Below are 5,000 nucleotides of genomic sequence, written 5' to 3'. Positions count from 1 at the left end.
TGTTCTTGTTGTGGCGCGACCGCGGCAGCCGCGATGTTAGTTTAGGTCATTATTTCTGTTGAAGGTGATAAGATATGGACAATGTAACCTACTCCAGTGATAGTGTAGATATTAATTGATAATGCACAGTGATTAAAGTAATTTTTAGACACAGACTATCCGAAAATAAATTGTTTCTGTCGTGACGTGCGCTCTCCGCCCACGCGATTGCGGCAGACGCGAATTTAGCTTAGTCACTTATTTCTAAGGAATGTGACAAGACAAGGACAATGTAACCTAATACAGTGGTAGTGCACACATTCTTCAGTCATGCTCAATGATTGAAATAGGTTTCAAACTGATAGTGTGAATAATTAAACTGTGTTAGTCGCCACTGGCGCTGTCCGTAAATACGATTACGGCTAGCGGGAATCTACGATAGGCTCTACGCCTTCCAAATCTGTGGCGATATGAATAATATAACCTAACACAGTGCTGGCGTAAACCTCCCGTGGTCGCGAAAAGTGATCAAAATAATTTTCAGACTCATAGTGTCAACAGCTAAATTCTATTTGCTGTGGGGTGCGCGATCCGCAAATGAAGGTGGAGCTGGTACGAAGTACCTTACTGCTGTACATCTGCTAAGTTATGGACCATATAATCTAATACAGTGTTAGCGTACACCATACTCCAACACGGACGTGAATTTCCGATCTGCTGGACCTGTGTTTTGGAGCCACGCAGCGGGTGGACGCTATAGAGCATAGCACACTGCCCCCCGCCCACCACCCCGCGAGAGCGACCGCATTCCAGCGCCCGGCCGGTCGCTCGCTGCAGGCAGGCAGCCGGCGCGCTTGTCCCCAGCCGGCCCAGGTAGGCTCGTCCCCAGGCGGCCGGTGAGGACCCGAAACCAGCGCTACAGCAGCATCACGCGCTGCGCGAAGCCACTCGCGATAAACGAACCGGCCAAGTGTTTCACTCGCAAGTGCACAAAGGCGGCTTCTGCACGGACATACTCAATAACTCCAGAATAGGCCACATGAAACACACAAGGTAACCCCCAAAAACAAAACAAAATGGGGACAACTAAAGAAATGTCGCCTGCAAAAACAGAGCCCAACAGAAACTCGCTGGCCCCCATGGAGAATGATACCTCCAAATCCCAGGAAGATCTGGAAAACATGGCAGCTATGAGGGAAGAAATAGTGGCCTTCCTTTTTAATGAAACAAATAAGATAAACAACGTCCAGAAAAGGTTTATTTTGGGAAAGTTATCGGCATATGAGCGAATCGTACGGAAATACGAAATGGAAATTCTGGAACTGAAAACGGAACTCAGGTGCACTAAAGCTGCCCAAGTTGCAAAAATACCAGTACAGGAAACTTATGCTTCCAAGGCATCCACCAAAGTTATACCCACCAACGAAAGTCGAGGCCCAAAACCTGAGCCCAAATTGCTAGTTGTGAAGCCAGCTGAAGGAGCACAACAAGCAGCAAAAGATCTCGAGGAAACAGTAAAGAAAGTCATCACAACATCGCTGAAAGATGTGAGGGTCACGAAATTTAAGACTACAAGGGACAGAAACGTAATACTCGAATTCCCAGATACTGAAGAAGCAAATAGGCTGAAGAAGTGTGAAGAGTTTAGTCGCTCTGGGCTTACCATCCAGGACCCCAAAAAAAGGAATCCCAAAGTAATTCTCTTTGATGTTCCAAGAGATACTCAAGAAGGACAACTGAAAACTGAGCTGTATGAACGGAATCTGTCAAGAGTAGGCCTCACACTTGAAGAGGTCGTGAGTGGAACACAGATTGCCTTTAAAACTGGACCAAAAAATCGAGAAGTGGTGAACTTAGTGCTGGAGGTGGCACCTAAAATATGGAACAGGCTGACAGACCAAGGACGAGTGTATCTCCACTGTACATCGCACAGGGTGCAAAGTTACACAAATATTAGCAGGTGCTATAAATGCCAGGGCTATGGACACACATCAACAAGATGCACAAGTGCTGAAACAATATGTGGACACTGTGCAGCACCTGGACACTCTTTCAAAGAATGCAGGCTTAAAGAACAACCACCACATTGTGCGAACTGCAAACGCTGGAAGAAAGACTGCAAACACTCAGTTCTGGACCAAAACTGCCCTGAATACAAGAGAGCAAAAGAAGCAATCCAACGAATGACCGATTATGGGAAGTAATAACTACGATGTGCTACCTTCAGACCATATATCCTCAATGGACCTACAACTTAAGCCCTTAAAAATCCTCCAAATAAATGGACAAAGATCTAAAACAGTACCTGACCAACTAGTCATGAAAATGGAGGAAGAGGGGATAGACGTACTACTGGTACAGGAACCATACACACTAGACGACAAAATCAAAGGTTATCCACTAGGTTATCGAATGGTTTACAGCTCCAAACATGGAACACCAAAGGCAGCTATAATCATTCGTACTAAGAGCCTAAATGTACTCCAGTTAACCACATTATCTGATACACATACATGTGCGGCAAGCATAAGTGGAGCCTTTGGAGAGCTGTACCTGGTGTGTGCGTACTGCCAGTATGGTGAACCTATTGACCGCTTCCTGAATAAACTTGAGGACATACTGCACAACTTGGCTGGAAAACCAGTAATTATAGGCCTAGATGCAAACGCGACATCCCCATTATGGTATGGTGATATGGCAGATGGGGATGGTAGGAAGATGGAAGATTTCATCTACCAGCATGGTCTTGTACTACTGAATGAGGAATCTCCATTAACAACTTTCAGTGGACCAAATGGAGAGAGTAACATAGACCTCACTATTTGTACAACAATTGTGGCTAGAACAACAACAAAATGGAAGGTCCATGGGGGATGGACGACCAGCGATCACAGGGCCATAACATATGAAACTGCCCCACAACAGAGAAACAGAACAGCTATAGTGCAAGAAAAATACAACACACAATTTGCAAAATGGGCAATTTTTGATCGGTTCTTTGCAAAGGAAGTAGAATACCTGGAGAATATCCAAGCAATGGCTGTTAATGAGAAGGTCCGATGCCTGGAAGGGGCAGTACGAGCTAGCTGCAAAGAATCGATGAGAAGAAAAACCAGGCTACAACACCCTGTACCATGGTGGAACGAGACACTTAGACTACAGCGACAAAACACAATGACAGCACGTCGAACCCTGCAAAATACCCGCAGAAATGGAACTGCAGAAGAAATCGAAGCAGCAAAACAAGAATACAAAATAAAACGAAATGAATACACAAAACAGATCACCATTGCTAAAGAGGATGCATGGAAGAAGTGGGTATCTGACTGTGACAACAACAATCCCTGGGCAGCAACTCAAAAAATACTCCGACCAAAAACAGGTACAGAAAACGTTCTCAGCAACATAAAACTTCCAAACCAGACCCAAACAATGACGTGGGAGGACACAATCCAGCATCTACTGTGCTCACTTCTGCCCGATGACAAACCAGAGGAGGACACAGCTCATCAGGAAGAAGTTAAAGTGGAAAACATAAGGTACAACAATATAGAAAACGCACCAGAGTTTTCGAGAGAGGAGGTGGACGCTGCCATCAAAGCATGTAAACCGAAGAAAGCTACAGGCCCTGATGGTATTGATGACCTAATAATCAAAAGAATATGGCGCACACACCCAGCTCTCCTAATGGATGTATTCAACTCTTGCCTTCGTGAACATACTGTACCAGAGCAATGGAAGAAAGGACTAGTGTGTATATTGCTCAAGTCCCATGGAAAGCCTAGAGATGAACCAAAATCATACCGGCCCATATGTCTACTGCCCATATTAGCGAAAGTACTTGAGAGACTAATCGTATGGCGCCTGGAGGAACAATACGAAACCTCAGGTCTTAAAGCCCTAAACCAGTTTGGGTTCAGGAAAGGTGCATCCACAGAGATGGCTATTAGGCAGGTGCTACACAATACTGTATGTGAGGAGAAGTATGTCATGGCCATCTTTGTGGATATCGCTGGGGCATTTGACAATTTATGGTGGCCAAGTGTCATGAGGCGACTACGAGAAATAGGATGCCCAATAAACATATACAGACTAATAGAAAACTACTTCACAAATAGGAAGGCCATAGTGCAAACAAGTGCTGGCACAACTGAAAAATTAGTCACAAAAGGGTGTCCACAAGGCTCCATCTGTGGTCCCTTTCTTTGGAATCTAGTTTTTGATGAAATAGTAGCGCAAAAAGAAGGGAACCAGTGGACCAAAGTAGCTTACGCAGATGACCTTGCCATTATCACTCGAGGCAACAGCCGCAAGCAACTTGAGGACCAGGGAACACTAGCCTTGAGAGAGATTGGGGACTGGGCCAAGACAAATAAACTGCAAATCTCCAAACCGAAGACTGTAGCAATGACATTAAAAGGACACTTTGATAGGGAGAGGCCACCACAAATAAAATTCGAAGGGCAGAACATCAAGTTTGTGACAGAATTTACATACCTGGGCGTTACGCTGGACGAGAAGCTGTCATTCACTCCACATGTGAAGAGAATCCAACAGAAGCTGGGTGCAATATCAGGTGCATTAATACGGGTCACCAGATCAGAGTGGGGCTTAAAACGACGATCACTGAAACTAATCTACAGTGGTCTCTGTCTGTCAATTTGTAAATATGGTGCTGCAGCTTGGGGGGAAAGAGCGAAGACTAAGTACATCCGAAGGATACTCTACTCAATCCAGAGACCATTCCTATTGCAGATGACAAAAGCCTGCAGGACAACATCAAATGAAGCCCTACAGGTACTCTCTGGAAGCTTCCCATTGGACCTTGAGGTAATAAGGGCAGCCCTATTGTACCACATCAGACATGGTATGGTTGGAACTGTTGCAGGGTTTCCAGTACCCGGGCCACAGACACCTCTAACAAGACCAGAAAAGGCAATTGATTGCATGCTACAACAGGAATGGCAAGCAAGGTGGGAAGGCTCAGAGAATGGAAGGGCCTCATATGAATGGACTCCAAA

Source organism: Schistocerca cancellata, unplaced genomic scaffold (genome assembly GCF_023864275.1).
Source record: "Schistocerca cancellata isolate TAMUIC-IGC-003103 unplaced genomic scaffold, iqSchCanc2.1 HiC_scaffold_692, whole genome shotgun sequence".
Taxonomy (NCBI): domain Eukaryota; kingdom Metazoa; phylum Arthropoda; class Insecta; order Orthoptera; family Acrididae; genus Schistocerca; species Schistocerca cancellata.
This window is presented reverse-complemented; position numbering follows the sequence as displayed.